The sequence below is a fragment of the Mus caroli genome, chromosome 5 (assembly GCF_900094665.2).
Source record: "Mus caroli chromosome 5, CAROLI_EIJ_v1.1, whole genome shotgun sequence".
In the NCBI taxonomy this organism is placed as follows: domain Eukaryota; kingdom Metazoa; phylum Chordata; class Mammalia; order Rodentia; family Muridae; genus Mus; species Mus caroli.
Window position 1 is genome coordinate 46,055,138 of NC_034574.1, and position 19,574 is coordinate 46,074,711.

At 46.6% G+C, this 19,574-nt stretch overlaps 1 protein-coding gene across 1 annotated transcript in view; it reads right to left on the bottom strand.

Annotated features, from left to right (window-relative positions):
* The window catches only part of Ppargc1a (PPARG coactivator 1 alpha), a 662,401-nt gene extending 647,526 nt beyond the window's left edge, over positions 1-14,875 (bottom strand). Inside the window, exon 1 of the mRNA XM_021162167.2 lies at positions 14,433-14,875. The gene's annotated coding sequence lies outside the window, so the exon portion shown is untranslated. The remainder of the gene's footprint in view (positions 1-14,432) is intronic.
* Between the last annotated feature and the right edge of the window lie 4,699 nt (positions 14,876-19,574).

Genomic DNA, 19,574 nt, shown 5'->3' on the forward strand with positions numbered 1-19,574 from the left:
ACACTCTTTCCAAACTTTATTGAATCATTAAGTCATACATTAGATCAAAGTCTAGAAGAAGGAAAGAGATATGTCTACAGCATTGTTGGGAAGGAAAGCCACAATGGTGAGTTGGTGATAAAAGGCCAGAAAACTTGGTTGACCAGGAATCCTTATCGGGAAGGAGCCCAGTGATGGCCAAGGGAGTCAAGAGGAACAGTGTTAAAGGTTACAGATAGAGACAGTGAATGGTACAGAGGTGGAGGACAGCAAATTCTCAATGTTATTCTTTAGAATAACTGGTCTTTATCTAACCCCATAGCTTCTACAATGAAGCAAACAGGATGGTTGGACTGATTGAAGACTGGTTTTTTGTGTGGACAGATATAGGAGGGTAAGAGATTGTGATCTTTGCATCTTGGGCAAGATAGCAGTTTAAGCAGTGGATCCTGAGATTCATCACTCATTACCGGGGAATAGGGACAGTGGGCATTTGAAGATTAGAAAGAAGGGAGAACAAAATAAATGCTCAAGGAAGTACATGGAAATGCTGGGAGGCTGTCATCCGGTTTGGTTCCAGAAGCAGAGGCATTTGGAAGGATGGGGCTAGGGTAGCGTGACTGTGCTGCCTGAAGTGTTGCAACTGTGAGTCTAGGTTACCAGACAGTCCTGCACAGAAGGATGCTAAAGACCACCACCAAGGTGGAAGCTGAGGTAACAGAGGAAACAAGACAAGCAAGTAGCTGAGCTCTCAGGAGCAGGGGAAGCATCCAGAGATGAGAAACTAGCTGGGAAGAGAGTAAGATGTGGCATGTGTATGAGGGTAGCCATACAACTTTCTGTCCTGGAATCTGTGTACACAGATCCTCTAGGCTAGTGGTTCTCAGCCTGTGGGTTGTGATCCCTTTGGGGTCACATATCAGATATCTTGCATATCAGATCTTTATGTTACTACTCCTAACAGTAGCAAAATGGCAGTTATCAAGCAGCAAAAACAATAATGTTATTTATGATTGGGGGTCACCACAACATGAGGAACTGTACTAAAGGGATGAAGCACTGGGAAAGTTGAGAAGCACTGCTCTAGGCCTAAAGAGTGTGAATAAATGAGCAGTCCCTGTCCCCTCCCACTCTGTCCTTTCTTAAGGAAGAATCAGATTGTAGCAAAGGACAGATGTGGAGAAGAGGAGTTAGCTTTGAAAGGACAAGATCCAACAAAGCTGGCAGTGTCAACTGATGACAGAAGAGGAACATGCTGGACAGCAAGCACCAAGACTGTGTCTGCACCACGTGGACACACTTCATTTTGTTTAAAAATTTTATTTTCACAGAAGTATTTATGGTTTGCCATGGTTGGGTCTAGTCCACAGTGGAAACATGATGCATTCCTATATTCTACCAGGGTGGTCTTAGACTTTCCTGGGAATGGCATAAGAACTTGACTGGGAGCCCAGGCCAACTTCTTGATCCCAGTGTAGGAAGCTCAATGACTAGAAAGACATTGTATGTCTCCGCAGGAACTAAGCTGGTAAGTGTGTCAGAGGTAAGGAATGGAGAAGCTCAAGGACCCGCCTGATAACCAGGGTCAAAACTCCACACCACTGGCTTGAATGCCATACCACATGTTTTGGTCCAATAGCTGAGTTTGCAGAATCTATGGCGGAGAAAGATCTTTTTCTGGAATGGATGTGACCCATGGATGGATACAGCAACTGAAAAGGGTTTTGTGCTTGAGTTTTCAATAGATGGAGAATATTCTGGAAAAAGAGAGTGCATTTTAAACCAGCCACCATTTGGTACCCTGGCACAATGCCGCCAGTGGTGAGCTGATTCCTCTTCATGGAGAGACAGCGATCACAAAGTCTTCACACTTTGTATGCTCTTTATCCAAGGCTTTCTACTACTGTGCATAGTCCTAAAGAAGGAATTACGATGTGCATCATCTAGTATTAATTCATGACACCTAAATACCTAATGGTACAGGGAGATTAAGCAAATGGTACTATAATTATGCAATAGAGTATCTAGCAGGCACATATGACACAGAGGGATATGAAGCAGCATATGGAAAATGGGCTTAAAAATCAAGTTATAAAAACATTTACAGGTAATGCCTAGAGAAAAAGTTTGGGTTGATGAAATAAGTTGTCCTCTGTCAGCCATACACACACTATAGTACGTGTACCCACACACTTATACACAACACATAAATAAATAACAACTGGAAATATATGCATTGAAATGTGGACTGTAATTCTCTTTAAGTGTTCAATTAAAAAGTAGTTTTGATTTTCTTTTTTTTTTCTGATTTTTTTCTAAGAAAAATCCAAAACAAAAAAGTTGTCATGAGATACATATCTATAAAGAAAAAAATGTCTTTAATCATTTCTCCAGATATTGTTTTCAACAACGGTACTTGGGAAAACAAAGTTTAAATATATGTTTAGGTTAGCCAGTAAAATAGAGAGACATATTCTCTATAAATTAGAATGCAGATTGAGAGAGAGACAGAGACAGAGACAGACAGAGAGAGAGACAGACAGACAGACAGAGAGACAGAGACGGACAGAGAGACAGACAGACAGACAGACACAGAGAGAGAGAGCTCCTAGATCCAAGAGAAAAAAATCCCACTCTTCAAATAATGTCCTTATGTGGAGGTACTTAAAAGAATCTTCTAGGTACCTTGCCCTTGTAGCTCTTGGTCTTCTTAATTCATAATTGTGTGACCACGAGATGATCATGTCTCTAGGTTGATAGAGTGAGTTCCAAGTTACTTCTCTCATAAATGACCAGTAGAATATTAGTATGCCTTTCGCTGTATTTAATGTTGCAAATGATATGCAATGTCAAAGTGGAGACATACCAAAATACACATGCATGCACACACACATACACACACACACACATCAATATAAAAAAGTTAAGACACATAAATCAATTGACAAAAATCTGTAGCTATTTTTACTCTAAGTATAAAGGACATAAACAAACTAGTAACAACTCACATTCAAACAATGCTTAATATTTATACACTGTTGGGATTTTTATTGCATTTTTTTTGAGATAGGGTCTTTCTGAGAAGCCCTAGCTGGCCAGGAACTTGCTATTAGATCAGGTAGGGACCTTCAAACTTGTAGTGATCCTCCTGCCTCATCTTCCCAACTCCTGGGATTACAAGTTTGATCGCAACTTTCTTAAATATGGTCTATTCTTACATACAAGATAAAAAAAAATTCTCAAAACTCTCTAGAAAGGGAATATTTGAATATTTTCAACCAATCTCACATTACAGAGCAATCTCTAATTACTTTATTTAAGCAACTAAGCGATGCTTGGGGAAGACTCTTTAGCCCGTGATGACCTCAATAAAAGCTACAGGAGGGGATACTTAGAGATGTTGGAACTGATTATACAGACAATGAAGAAACTTAATAAGGCTGACTCCCAGGCCCCACATGACTCCCAGGCCTCACAATGCAAGTGTTAAAATGTCACTGTAAACAGGCACTCTAGCATAACTCCCTGAATAAGTAGCCAGTGTGGTTCTTTAACACATCTTCTGTCTCTGGGTCTGGACTCAAAGCTAACACACCTCTTTTCACAGGCATACCCTTCTTCTATCATGAGAATGACCATGAGAGAGCCAATTACATTTCACAAAAGTGCCCCAAGCAATCTTCATACTGGATTATACTGGTATAGCGAAAGGATAAACAAGACCAAGTTTTTTTGAAAAATAAATATTTATTTGTAATACATGTAAATAATGTTCTTTAGGACCAGTTAAATCGATGGGAATAATCTTTAAATTATTTTTAATGCAGCTATTACTATCAGGGTCAGAAAAATCAATTAGCAATGTAGTCTTACTCCTTAACCCTATAAGGCTTCGGCAAGCATCGCAGAGATGACTCCATTCCTGTTTATGATGTTTTGGACTCCTTTCTTCAAAGCCCTGTAACCCTTTTAGGTTGACATCATGCAAAGCAAGGCGTCAAAGATTTCATTAGCACGGCTGCACGGACCTCAGAGTGTGTCCCCGACTTCTGATACTATTTCACTCTCTAGCTTGGGTGACTAATTTTAATCTCATAAAAAAAAAAAAAAGTTTAGCAACCCATTGAAGTGCAGTGAAACCTCAGAATAAAACTTTACATTTGACTTACTAATTAAACTGTTCTTTTGACGTTGTCAACCAAGCAGATTTCAATGATGCAAAGATCTTAAGTTTCACCCAAGTTTGAAAGCTTGTTTGCTTGCTGACTGGCTGGTGTGAGAAAGGACAATGTGTAAAAGAACTCCCCAGTCTGGCTCACAAGATCCCAACTGTGCCATGTCCTTCCCTTTGCTAAGGAAGAGTGCGTACGACAGGGGTCTACTGATAAATAACTCAATCAACCCAAAGAAGGCTCAAGTTCACACTGAAGAGTGCCTCCCTGTCCATTTCCGTTTAAAAGTTCATGATGACCAGATGAAATAATTAGACCATAGATCCTTATATAGATAGGTAGATATGTGACAGACAGATGACAGCCGGGTGTATACATATATGTGAATAAATGATAAACAAAAGACAACTCAATGCATATATTATTATATGCTTTATATATAGACATGTGTAATGCAGATGGCACTTACCTACCTATGTCTCTATCTCATGTATACATACTATAGGCAAATGAGTGTGTGTGTGTGTGTGTGTGTGTGTGTGTGTGTGTGTGTACATCCTACTAAATTATATATCCTGATAAACAGATGTAACACAAGTACAAGGAAAGTGTGAGATACATTTTATCAGATAAAAAATTTGCCAAGTAACCACCCACTCTGAGACACATCCCTCTTGTGCTTTCCTTCTGACTGGAATGCCCCCTTGTGTCCTGTTTGCACACCTATCCTCTTTGCCCGTATCTTCTATCCTTCAAAGCCCATGGCCTATCGCATGATCTTCTGAATCTTCCAGCAAGAGGGCAGGTACCTCTCTCCTCCATATTGCCGTAGTGACGGTCCTTTCTTTGAACTGGTGGTAGCCTTCATGAGAGTTCAAACATTAACTTGAAAAAGAAGCATGCTTAGCTACAAAGTGGCCCTCCCACTTGTCAACTGGGTGATTTTGGTTTAGGCCACTTCCCTTCTCTGTTCCTCGGCTATTTCGTTTATAATATACAATACTGGTAATAGTGGCCACCCCATAAGACTGTTTTGAAGGGTTGATTGTGGAAATCACTTTAATGGGTTCCCATCCAATATATGGAGCTTGCTGTGACAGGCCAGCATAATTTACTGAGAATCTACTGTGTCCTAAACTCTCCCCTTGTAGGTATATCATAGAAAACTGAATGGCTGAAGTCCTATCTTAACCACACCCTAAGGAGTCCTCAACACACATCTTCCAGGTCTATAGTCTCTCTGAACCTTCACCAACTATGCTGAGGCCCTATGCCCTGCCCTGAGTGAGCCGCCTCCCTGCATTCACCTCACAAGCCCTCCAACTCCCAGAGACTTGTTTCCCATTCCCTCCTGCAGCTCCCTCGGCTTCACACGAGGCATCTTTCTTTCCCAGCATCTGCTCACTCCCGTCATTAGATACACTCTTGTGTGTGTATAATGCACCACTGATTTGTTTCAGACTAAATCGGGGGAATCTAAAAATAAAGAGATGTTGAACATATTTCTTTGCATATTAACTTTAAAGAAATGGATTAATCTTTTAGAAATAATCAAAAATGAATGATCCACTCAGTGTGTAGCAGTTGCCAAAGAGCATGGAGATGTAATCCTCCCCTGACTCTCACTTATCCCCTTACACTCTCTGAGTGTATTAAGCATAGTCTTTACACTTTTTCATTTTAGAAATTAAGAAGTACAAGTGAGCCTATGGGAACCCAACCATGCCCTTCCCTGGGGACAAGTTAATAGAAACACAACTCGTTTGTTCTCCAAGTCACATTCCCATTTTCAAAGATGACATCGCAGAATTGACTCCATCTTCCCAAGCAATGGAACACAGAGATGGAAAGCAACACACATAAGGTGGGTGGGGGATTGTTTTCTTATATCTCAGCCATGTCTCTAGCACACGGATGCTGTCTGCTGCAGGCCAGGCATGGTAAGGGACCAGGAACATGGAGAGCCACGGCTTTCGCTCCAAAGAAGCTCTCTTGGTGGAACGTGCAATGACAGGGACACATAAGGAGTTACAATCAAGAGAGAAAAAGTTAAAGGTGGAAGTGGAAGAGCAGAGAAAGTCAAATCAGAACATGATTGACCTTTGTGACAGGTCGCGTCAAAGGGTCTTCCTTCATTCTGTGATCATCCACACCCATCTTCATTGGGACCACCTCCTCCCTCCCATGCTGCAACCTGAAAATGCCCCAGTCACCAGCTAGCCCTTCGATAGTCATCTGTCACCAAAGCTTGGTGACACGATTCATTGTTTTCCTTCCTGAATGAAAGTAAAAGGAAGTATATATTCGGGGTGTACCATGAAATAATGAGGCACAAAGCAGCTTATGAAACGCAGTCATCCCCTGCCAGTTCCGACTCAGCAGAGGGAGCACTACAGCCAACTGGGTGGGAACAATTACCAAATTGTCAATGGAATTCAATAAACGTTGTTTTAAAAAAGCTAATTATTTGTTACAATAACCAGCTACTCGCGCCACTTTGTATTTGGAGGTTTGTAAACTACTTCCATTTGAAACGTAATTGATTCCATTTTTATCATTTGTTCAAGTTTATGTGGTTGTTCTCCTCCTAAGAGATGATAACATCTATTTTCAGCAAATTATACATTATAATTCCTCATTCAAAAGCTGTAACGGAAAACAAAATGCTAATTTATGCTGTAAACGAAACTACGGAATCATAATCACTCATTGTTAACATTAGGGACAAGCCGCTACTGGAAATAATAAATTGGAATAAGATGTGGTTAAGGTTGTTGCTGGGTCTCCTTCCTTTTCCTTCCTGACTTTTCCCGGCCCGTCCGGTTCCTAACGCTATTCCCCCCCGTCCCCAGAGAGATTTCTTGGGTGTCTTGTCTTCTTCTGGTATAGACCAGACATTGCCTTTATCTTTAGCTATTACCTGCAGCTCGATTTCAAAAGTACAGGAAGGCGAGCTCACAAAGCAATCAGAAGTGCGCTCTACAGAGGGAAGCATATTAGAGCCACACACCTGCTTCTCCACATTTCATTAAGTCTCTGTTCCTACATCTCCCTACACATCAGCCATCTTCCCCCACCTCACCCCAGGCCCCTCTAAAGTCCCTTCTGGCCAAGGGGAGCCTTCTCTCAATGCAAGCTCCCCTTCTGCTTAAGTAAACAACACCAAAGAAATAAACAGTTGCACACAAGCCCAGTTACATTCCATAAATCACATTGATTCTTATTAACCAAAAAAAAAAAAAGAGGGAATGGGGGAGCGATATGGCACCACGTTCTGGAAAAGCACTGGGCTTTGTTTAAATAAGCATCTTTAGGAGAAAAGGTTGTAACATAGGGTAACTGCATTTTCCTCTTTTTTTCCCGTTTTTAAAACATATTATAGTGCAAACAAAATGGGAAGATTTAAATACAAGTATTATATCAAAATAATGTGAATTCTTTGAAGGAACCAAAAAGTCACACCGTCTCGGAGAGTGAGTCACGTTTCTGCTGCCCTTTGATTTAATGCCATCTGCTGCACACGTTTACCTCTTTGCTGGCAAGGTGTGATCATTGATTTCCTATGGTCTCTTGGAAGGAAGTTCTGCTTCCTTGATGATGACTACAAAGGGGAGGTGACCCCATTCTCATTCCCGATGCAAGCCCTGCACTTTCATATTTCCGCTAGGGCCACAGGAACAGTGAAGCCAGCGAGAAACAACCTCTCCGTATTGCTGCTGACATCAAATGTCGTTCCTCCCCTTCCCACAACTACAGTGTGGAAGGACAGGATATAAGGGCCCAACTATGAAAAGGCATGAAAGGTTCATGAGGGACAGGAATATTAGGTGCCCAGCTCCTTACAGAAGACTCCTGGTAAAACAGGGGGTGATGAGAAAAGCAAGTCTCAGCCTGAATGGAAAACACAACCAAACTGATATAAATTCATGTCTAAAAGGGACATGAATGCATACCTAAATGTGTATGCATACAGTGTGTGTGTGTGTGTGTGTGTGTGTGTGAGAGAGAGAGAGAGAGAGAGATTTAATGTATTTGAGTAATTGTAAAATTATTCTATTTGGTTCAGGAATTTGACCAATCTAAAGACTCTCTCTCTGTTTCTCTGACCAGATCAACTATCCAAACCAAATAGAGTAATAAACTCAAGTATCTAGCAAGGCCCATCACCAAGAGGGAAAAAGCATCAGGTGGTTACAGTTGGCTCCACCAAAACAGACAGACAGCTTCACCCCCAAGAATTCTATGTACAATATAAAAGAAAGAAAAGGACGTGGGGGGGGGGGGGGGGCAGCCAGTAATGTCAATGACCAGTATCCTCAGTACCCATATAAAAGTCTCCAAACTGGGAGGCAGAACCAGGAGGAGGGATCACTGGGGCTTGCTGGCCAGGCAGTCTAGCTGAACTGTGAGCTACAGGTTCAGTGAGTGACCCTGACTCAAAAAAAATAAGGGGAGAGCAGCTGAAGAAAACCTTTGGCATCAACCTCGGGCATCCCACACACATGTGTGCATACCTGCACATACATTTGGGTAAACACACATGAACATGTACATGTGCATACCACACACAAAAAAAAAGTGAAAAGAAAGAGAGGGGGTGAAGATTTGGGCAAGCAAAGGAGAGGTTCACTATTTGTAAAGGCAAACAGACGGCATCCTCAGAGACTTGCAAGGGATGGGTGTGTAGCCTCACACTGCTTTTGTGTTGGAGAGAGGAATGGAGTGGAGACAGTAAGAGGAAGCTGGCCTCTGGCTGCCCAACCAGTCCCCACTACTTGCTCCTAACTAGCACTTAATTCTGTCTTGTTTGCATTCTCTGTAAAATGGGAATAACAAGACAAGGCTCTACCCCATGTTGTTATGGAGACTAAAAGAGCCATACAGGTGTAAAGTGTTTGAAACAGCATTTAAAAAAAAAAAAATAGTAGCCGCAATCAAAATCCTGTGATCTCGTGTTTATAGAAATTTATAAAAGGTGCAGTATATTTTCAAACCAAAGCTACCAGGAGGAAGCTCATCTTACCGGAAGACCACAGCAAACCTATGTATGTCCTAACAAGTCTTTCTTTTTGTTACTGTGCATTGTGTCATGTATGTGTAAACAGACATACATCATACATGGGTGAGTATGCTCACGTGTGCATGCAGAAGCTAAAAGACAGCCTCGGGTATCACGCTCACCAGCACCATCATCACCACTGTCAACACTGTCCCAGAGTTCACTCACTAAGCTGAACTGGCTGTGCTGTGAGCCTCAGGCAGCTTCCTGTCTCTACTTCCACAGTATGCCACCATGCCTGTGATGTTTACGTGGGTGCTGGAAATGGAAGTAGATTCCTCCCAGTTGCAAGCCTTAGGTGCATCTCTATGGATCTAAACACTGTCATCCCTTTAAGAGTTGTGGAATAGTCAGAAAGAAAGCATACATATATTCAATTCTACCTGGTGTTTCCTGCTTTGTCTATTTCTATTCCCAGAACTAATGCCAAGCTTCTCCTACTCCTACCAACAACAAAAAGATAGACAGACGTGTTCAACAACTTACCTACCTATCTCCTGTAATGAGCCTGTATTAAAACTTCTACCTTGCTAGACAAGATGGAGTGCAAAGAGCCCCAAGCACTGAATAACAAAAACTATAGAGCCGAATTCAACAGGAACCCTGCCTGCTCTGCAAAGATGCATCCGGGTTGTTCTTCCAGGGAGGCCATTTTCTATTGAAAGAGGTTGGCGGTGCAGGAGGCAAAAGAAAGTTAAAATGCATAGTCACACCAGATAGTGATGCATCTTCCACAAACTTGGGGGTTAAGCTACCAGGGAATGAAGGAACTGTCCGATCAGGTGAGGAAAGTCAGATGTCAGGCCTCTCTGGGACACCCACGCAATCAGCTAATTGGCTTCATTTTTCACTTTCCACTGATTGATTCTGTATCATACAGACCTGGCCTGCTTCGATCTGGGCTGACATAGTGGCAGCTAATAAGGTGACCCAGGTCCTAAATGCAAGCAGGGAATGGCCAAGGCTGCAGAGGATGGAGCCTGACCGCTTAAACAACTCCAGGGGAGAAGCCCAGGCTGAAAGGCAAAACATAAAAAGAGAAAGCTGAGGGCTGGAAGCTTGCTCTGCTGCCATCCCTAGGCGTGAAACTGTAAATTAAAGCACGGGGCTGCCGTCTGCTGCACTGAGCCAAAGCAGACAGATCTCACAGATACACTTTAATTGGGGGTTTCATTCTAACTGAAACAGGTTCCTCCTCAGCAGATGCTCCCCCCCACACACACACACACTCCACTCCTGCCCACACACACACACACACACACACTTGTGGTTTGTTTTGCACATTGGAAAGCCAATGCAAAAATACCTGCAGCATGGTCTCAAAACAGGATGGAATCTCCCAGTTTCTAAATGGTAACAGATGTAGTTTCGGCTCTAATACACATTAGACTGACTCTCTCTCTCTCTCTCTCTCTCTCTCTCTCTCATTCTCTCTCTCTCTCAAAAAAAAAATCAACAAGCCACCCCCTCCAGCTTCAATAAATGTCACAAAATAACTAAATTCTTTCCCTTCCACGATCCATAGCTGGAGTATTTTTAATGTCTGTTTCTCTGCTTGTTTTTGTTTGCCTGGTTTTTATAAGTGAATAAATGACTTGCTACTTTCCAGATTTTCCATCTCGTCCTATTTTTCAAGCCCGTGTTTATAATGAACGGTGTCATAATCGTGCTTCTTGTGAAAACGAAAGAAATCAAACAGCCTCAGGATTCCAGGAAAGGGGGTTCTTCGTAGACATGCCTGCCTGCTATTGATGTTGTAAAAAGGTTCCTTTTACATGGTATTAGATGTTGAGAGCACATCATATTGATCTAGAAATAAAAAGCTTGATTTTTTTTTAGTACAGCCAACCCTTGCCTTCATAAGCACTTTATAACACTAAGAAGTGGGTTTTATTTTTAATTGAGGTAAACAAATTACACTTGAAGAACGTTGCTATTTTTAGGGAATGAAGGGTTTGTACGCTTTTTTGGCAGCAATTCAGGTAAAATCATGAATAAGTCTCACTCTTTCAAATTTTGGCCCAGGCCTCTCTCCCCAAGTCAACGCTGCCTGAATCCTGGGATAAAATTTGAAACTATTGCCTTTGTTTTCTCCTTGTCCTCCGTAGGAACAGTTGCAAGCAGTTTTCGTAGTCATTTGCCCATGCTCAGATGCTGAAAGGGCAACCTGGAGCTCAGCAAGGCCTAATGCACACGCTGTATAATTCTCCTTCCTTGAAAATGGTGACGGTGGCTGAGCCGGAAACCGCAAGTCTCGGTAAGGCAATGCTCGCCAGCACTTCCCACCGGACAAGCAGAGCTAGGGTAGTGACCGCCCTTTCCTCTAACAATGCTCGTCTTTCGTTTGTTTCTGCACTTTATCTTAAAGTTCATACCGTACCACTGGTGGAAGAAATCAATACTTCAAATCATCTGCTCTCCCCGCCATCCAATTTCTCTGCACTCAGGTTAGCTCGCTCCCAGTACCAGTCTATGAGCTAATCACCCTCCACAGAGCAGCACTAGCTGCTTTTTCAGACATTCTTGCCATTTTCTTAGCAACTCGAGTGCCCCTTTCTAGAAGAAAGATGTTGTCTTTGAGGGAGATGCTTTTTCCTAATCAACTTAAACTAACTTTACCCAAAGAGAAGCCAATAGTTTGCCTCTTTCGAATTGGATCCCTCTTCAAGGTTCTCATCTTTTCCAGGTTTCCCAACCTGACCCTACGAACCTGCCTGGCACCTCTGCCCCGACCCTGACGCCCACCAACTCGGGCTGCCAAGGAGTTTGCACGTGACTGCCTATCTTGCGAAACAAGGCCCTGCCCTCGTCTCTTCCAAGCTCTTCGACTCCTTTCCTGTCTCCTTAAAGATGCTGCGAAGCCTCCCGTGGCTCTAGAGCGGCGTTGCTGAGCGCCTGGCGACACCCACCGGGTCTCCCTTCTCTCTTCTTCCAGACGATTAGCGAGCAGTCGAGTTTCTGCTCCCTGCGGTGTTGGTCGGAGCCACTTGCCCGGAAACTTAGCCTAAAACATTCAGGTCCAGGACTGGGAGGCGCGGCGCTGCCGAGGAATCCCCTACAGCCCCCAGGGCTGGTGGCGGGTGTGTGCTTCAAGCCTCAGGTCCGCGCCTCCGTCCTCAAAGGCGAGCTGGGGTTGGTTTCTGACTCATCGACAGCCACACGCGCGTCATACACCACACACACACACACACACACACACACACACACACACACAGAGGCGCGCTCACGCAGGCTCCTGGAGACTGGAGTTTGCCAAGCCCGAGGGGTCCGTGGCTTTCGGCAAGGACAGGCGTGGAGAGAGTACCCGGAACCTGCCGTGCGGGGTGGGGTAGATGGTAGAAAAGCCTCGGGGCTCTCACAACCTGCAGTCAGTGCGCCCCCTTGACCCCAGCCGTGTCTCTCCAGGGTCCCCAACTCCACCAGCAGCGCAACCACCTCGGCAGCTCCCCGCAAGTTTCCGGTCGCAGGCGGGCCTGCTCTCTCCCGCCGCTCTGCGCCCCGCGACCTGCCGGCTGATCTGGGGGCGGCCCGGCGCCCCATCGCAGCAGCGGCCGGCCGGCTGGCGGGATCTTGTAGCCCCGCTCCCGGGCGGTTGAGGCGGCAGGAGCCTTTTGGATCTCCCGAGCGGTTTATGTATTATTCACTCTGGCGGCCGCGGCGGGATCCGGAGAGCCCAAGCCGAGGAGGCGAGGTCGTCACCTGGCCACTACTACTTTGGCTATTTGTGCCTGGGAGACGTGGGGGGTGACGAGGGAGTAACGAAGTACATTTTTTTCGGTTGTTTAGCTTTAGGGCTTCGGTTTGTTTGTTTATTTATTTTTATTTTTTTCCCCTATACGCGAGCTCACAGGAGCGCGCTGAGATCTGGGCCCCGGAGGGAGCGCGCCAGCGCGGGCAAGCGCGGCGGGCAGCCCCGAGAGCGGCCAGAGGCTGGCGGGCGGGCTCTGGGAGAGAGACGCCGCAGCAGCCTGGAGAGCCGTGCGGGACTGAGCAGTTCCCTTCGGCACCCTCAGCTTCGCGGGCCCGCGCCTTCGGGTGCGCGCTCCACGGGGCCCAAGAACTCCCGGAGCCCTGGCCGGTCCACCGAGTTGGTGCCGCTTTCACCAATGCTCTTCCACCTAGCTTCTGGCCCCAACTTTCCCAAGCCGTACACACACGAGCGCGCGCAGACACACACACACACACACACACACACACACACACAATCTCTCTCTTCCTCCCATCCCTAGACCCCAGCTCCACTTCCCCGTGTAGTTTGAAGATGACAGATGTCTGTAGACTTTCACCAAACAAGCGGTGGGGGCAGCAGACTACAACAGTTATTTAATTAAAAGGAATTTTTTTCCCTCTAATTCTCGCTCCTGGAATAGCTTTGGCACCCCCCCTTCCAGAACCTGAGCACAAGCCTGTCTCTCTCCAGGTAATCAGTGGCCGGAGGACACAGATCTCTTTCCACGCCCCCACTTCCCTCATCCACCTCCAGCTTCCCCTGGCCCCTCAAGCCACACCGATCCACACACCTACAGGCCGGCAGCGGGGAACGTGCAGGACACGATGCAGCCGGACTGCATTGCACAGTCATCAAAGTTAAGTGTGTGTTTGTGGGGTGCTCGTGCGCGCCCGGGGAGGTGCGGGGTCGGGAGGAGTGGAGCCTCCACTCTGCTTACCACCACCCCCATTCCCGCGGGTCAGGGGACGCATCTACTTGAGGTTGCAGCCATTTTAGGGAAAGAGGTGGCTCCGGGCCCCAAGGGAGTGGAGGGAGGGACAACGCGTCGCGGGGGGTCTCACAGCTAGACAGCCCCGGGGCTCAACTGGAGGGCGGGCGAACGCCCGGCGCACAGGGGCGCGGCGCCCGCGGCGACTTGGTGAAGGTTGCGCTCGAGTTCCCTGCTTTTGCCTGGAGTTGTCCGGGGTAACGCGCCAGCTCCTGCCTCTTTCTCGGGTTCCCTTTGGGCTGGGAGGTTTGGGGGTGAGATAGGTGTCCATAGCAAAATGGGCACTGGAGGGACGCGACAGCCCCTGGAGCTGGCGCTATGTATGAGGGGTATAGAGAAGGGGGAACACCTCTGTCGCCGGTTGGCGCTGACCCAGACAGTGCGACCCACTTGGCCCCCCATCCTCCCCACCCCCTCCCGAGAGTCTGTCTACCCGCCTGGTGCCAAGTGAGCGAGCAGCGGGGGGCATGGGGAGACGCCGCCCGGCACTGAGCCACCCCTTACCTGGTTGGAAGGGGTTTCCCAGGAGGAGCCGTAGTTGTAAAAGAAGGAGGAGAGGAAGGTGTCTTCCGACAGCCCGCAGCCCGCCATGCTCTGGATGCAAATAAAACGAGGAAAGAAAAAAAAAACAGGACACACACACACACACAAAGCAACCAAAAATGTTTCCAAATCAAACGAAACCAATAAGGCAGCTGAAATTCTCTCGCAAATAAAGAAAAGGAGGGGGGGAAGGGAATGGCCGAGGGGACGGGAACTCTCGGCGATGCTCCCTCTCCGGCTGAGCAGGGATGCTCGGGCTGCCGCCGCCGCCGCCGCTGCCGCTGCCGCCGCCGCCGCCGCCGCCGCTGCTGCCGCCTTCTCAAGACAGTACCTAGAGAGGTTCGTCCTGACTCCGGCAGCCGCCGCCGCCGCCGCCGCCGCCGCCGCCTGTGCCGGCTGCGTGTATGCGCGCGTGTGTGTGCGTGTGCGTGTGTGCGGTGTGTGCGCGCAGAGCGAGAGACCGCAGGGGAGGCGAGAGGGCGAGAGAACGAGCGAGCCGGGATGCAGGGCGCAGAGGCAGAGCAGGCGGGCGGGCGTGTGCGCGCGAGGCTGGGTGCGTGCGTGCGTGTGTGAGTGTATGTGTGTGAGCGCGCGCCCCCGTGTGCGCGCGCGCCTGGGTGTGCGTCTGTTTGGGGAGCTCACCGGAGAGCCGGGGCCATCACGTGGGCTCCCCGACTCCGCCGGCTGCCGGGGACAGCCTGTACTACAGCCCTGGCCACTAAATCAGCCCGCGCCACCAGACCTTTGCAGCCCCTGCGGCCGGACCAGACCTCCTGGTCCTCCCCTCCTGGATGTGCGCCCCCGAAACGGCAGGGGGCGCAGGTGCTGTCACGGGCAGGTGGGTGGATGAGGAGAGGACCCGGCCAGGGGAGAGAGTATGCCTCGGAGACACACAACACCCTGTTACAACCTGAGCCTTCCTCCCACTCTGCTGGAAGATCTTTTTCATCTTAATTGCTAAAATTGTCTTCCCATGCAGGGACTCTTCTCCCAGCCACGGGAAAATTGTGTTCACACAGTTGCTACGTCTCGATTTTCTTCCTGTCCGGAGCCACTAGTCCACCCCAACCCCAGCTGTGAGCACAGACAGTCACACACACACATTCACGCGCGCTCACGCTCGCTCGCGCGCGCGCACACACACACACACACACACACACACCGGTGGCTGCCTTCTCAACCATTCCAAATGCAAATCCACTTATTTGCCAGTTGCTGTAGTAGACAGGCGAAGTCAGTGCTACATCAAACTAGGCTAGGCAGAGAGGGCTGGAAAGTGGATTTAGGGGACAATACTGCCCCAGCAGGAAGAAAGGCTCTGGTCTGGTGTTCTGTTGATTTAACCGTTCAAAACGGAAAACGATTTTGTAGCTTCTGCCCTAAGAGTCAGGCTGCTCCGTCACAATTCTTTAAAGAGATATAGCTTCTCAAGTCCATTATATGTAATAAAAATGTAAATGGATGTAATTTCCTCCCCTCCCCTAGCCAAGGTATTTCAAGACCAAATCTTTGTGTCCCAATAATTGAATAGCTGAAACTTTTTTTTCCCACTGCAAGATATTCTTTCCTTACTTGACTCTTTATATAGATATTTATAGAAAGTAAAATTCCAAAAAAAAAAAAAAGGGAGGCATATCTGTGTATGATGTTCTTCCAAGTACTTGATTCCTCTCAGGGAAACTTGCAAACCACCTCCTAGCGGTTCATATTGTTTTCTTTCTGAATCTCCTCTTTCTCAGACCAATTTTGTTTTTCCAAGAGTTCGCACTTCCTCTTCTAAATTCCCCACGTGAGGCCCAACACCTCTGTGGAATAAACATTTCCACAGCAACCCAGTGATGTCACGAACCTTCTGCTCATGGTTGCAGAAGAGAAATAAAGCAGGAAGAAGAGCTCTGTCTAGAAAGACGACTCTCTTTTTATTTGCAAACAGAATGGCTCACCAGTTTCTGAGTTTGTATACTACGTGTCTGGCTAAATGCCTGTTTTCTTTTCTTTCTTCTCTCTCTCTCTCTCTCTCTCTCTCTCTCTCTCTCTCTCTCTCTCTCTCTCTCGATTGACTTATTACAAGATTGACTTTCTGAGCTATGTCTAATGACATTTTTAAAAAGAAAAAAAAAAATAGGTCAACATCCTATCTTCTGGGTCCATGAAGAATGACATTTCAAATCACTTTTCCCTAGATGTACTGACCATTTAAATTTTTAATAGGGAAGAAAAGGATTTTGTTTGTGTTTTTCAAAAACAACAATCAAAACAGATGTTGGAAAGAGCATTATGAGATGAAATTTAACGTAGTAACTTCAGAACCAAGTAATGCTAACTGACCGAGCTTCGAAAATGCAACTATATTCTTTAAAGTACTGGGCCTATGGGAGTTCTATTCAGCTCTCCAAGACTGATCTCATCCATGGTGACTAGAGGGCCTTCTCTAACTCCTGGGTATCCTGGCTGAGATGAAGACAGGACTCTTCATCCTGCTCCTGTTTCAATCTCAATGACGAGGTGCCACCCTACACACATTAGATACAAAGGGAGTAGAGAATACAGTTGGGCACAAAAGCCTTGACTTAATTTGGGTCCCTTACTTCCTCTTGCCCTTCCAGGCCAACGGGAGCTACTTCAGTGTCTGTTATCAGCTCGCCTACTTATTGACTAGAGATGGATGTATTCATCCCAAAATCTCTGGAAGACTTTATCTCCATTACACATATGGAGAAACTGACTCAGTGATGTCCTGGGCCATGCAGCTAGGACGTGTAAGGAGTGGGATGCAAGGCTGGTTAACGCATCTGCCTCCCCCATGCAGGTGCAGCTGTGGGCATCTCTGCACCAGCTACATCACACGTGTATATTCACAAATGGAAATCCCATCCTCCCCTTTGTCCCCAGTTGATAACAAGTAGGCATTCGTCCTGGGCTGGGGCAAGGGTTGCTTGGTTTGAGCTTTGTAATGCAGAATCTTACTCTGTATCCCCAGACCTGGAACTCACTATGCGGTGAGTACGCAACTCACAGTAATCCTCCTGCCTCAGCTTCGAGTGCTGGAATTTAACATGTGAGCCACCATACCTGTATTTAATTCTGTTTCATAGATGAATAAACTAAGACTCAGTGGGAAATTCTTGCCTCCCCTCCTACCTACACACCTAGATCTTGACAAAAGCCTTTTCAGCTCAATACTTCTCTTTCTCTGAAAGCTGGGCTCTCCCATTACTAAACCCACAGGAAAATACATATATGCAACCAGCAAACATGCCTAGGGCCTGCAGAGGCATCCAGAGAGAAGCAGAGAGGCCCAAGTGACAAGAACTTCCTTGGCACACTCGGGAACATCCGAACACATGACGGTTGGTCTCTCGTCATCAACATTTGGCTCCCCTCAAATCTCTAGCACTTAACTTTTTAATAGGGACACCCAAAAAGAAGACCACCGGGAGTCAGTTTCTCATAAACTGTCTCCTTTCTCTGTCCCACATGGTCCTCTCCTGGGGCAGCCCTGCCACCCTAAAGAATTCCTCCTTCCTCAGTAGGTTTCTCAACTGGCACAAGCACAATAATGTGGAGGTTCCGTTGCTAGTTCTCAACAACATGAAAACAAACCACCCCCTCCACACACACACTCTCTCAACCCCCCAGGGCCAAAACAGATGGAGCTGGGCCTCTTGGGAAACCCTGGGAGCAAGCAGCAAACTCATTGAGAAAGGAGAGCTCCAGTCACCTTGCCAACTCTTCACTGTGCAAGAGACAGACGTCTGAAGACGACAACCCACAGCAGCAAGCTTCTGGCTTCCAGATCCACTGTGGCTGATTCTCCCAAGACAAACCACACACGTCTTCAGCGTGCTTTCCTTTATCATAATGCCAAGTCACAACTTGTCACACTGAAAAATGCATGCTGTGTTGACAGTCTGCGGTCCGGCTAATGAACCATCCTCCTTCATTCACAAACACTTCCCACCCCCACCGCCAAAGATGTAAGGTTAGCAATAACTTTGGAAATTGGGTAATAGTCCAGATGATGTCAGGGTGGGTTCCTTGTTTATAAATGAGTTGCATTAACACTCTCATTCCACTAGGGTGTCATTTAGTGACTGGCTGCTCAGCTCTGCAGATACAAGAGGCCAGATTCTTATAGATGTGGATATTAAAAAAACATAGTTTGGGCTAAAACTGCAGATGGGAAGCAGATGCCATGCATAGACAAAGTGGATCTCTTTTCTCAGTTTCTCTCTCTTGCTGAAATCAAAGTCTTCTGGCTTGTCTTCCATTTCTCCTCCTCCTCCTCTTCCTCCTCCAGCAGCCTGAATACAGCTGGGTCTGAACTAAAGAGTTGTAGCTTACCATGGTAACTTCTAGCAAAGCAAAAGCCAATATCTTGGTCCTATCTCCAAGAAGTTTTACAGTGTCAGCTGAAGTTTGGATTACTGTTTGTCTGTTTGCATGTTTGCATGTTTGTTTGTTTGCTTGCTTGTTTTGAAAAGAGATCTAAGGAAACTAATAGAGAAAATCTGGAGAAGCTGTCCAGCACCTCTAGGCCAGGAGGACTCAGTCCCACTTGGACCCTCTAGGGGCAGTGTAGAATATGTCTCATTGATATCCTACACCAAGGGTGAGGTGGCTGGGATACTGATGCCCGATGATTCCCTGATAGAAAGCTACTGGCAGGTGTTGTCATCTCACTGGCACACACTGCTTGTGGCCAGGACAGGTGTGGTAGGATCCAGCAGCAGAGAGAATGTCTTCAGTCCATCAATTGAAGGTGCAGTGTACCTGGGATGCTAAGGGCTGTGAATGAGGCTGAGTAGCAACAACATCTGGCCCAAGTGTGAATTTATGTTATCTTATACAAACCTGATGAAGTGGGAATGGCCACATCCTCAGGTTCCCCAGAAGGATACAATGGAGCAGTGTACAGTGGACCAGCGAGTCCCTACTCTCCCTTCAAGAACTTCTTCCTTTAAGTCTCCATCACGGGCCCTAATCGCCTCCCTTCATGGGTATACAAAGAACCCAATCTGACCCTACAAACCTCTGCAATGGGTTATACAGAGGCCACTGGGAAAGGGCCTTTACTTCTGCCAAGAGACCAGAGGGAGGCTG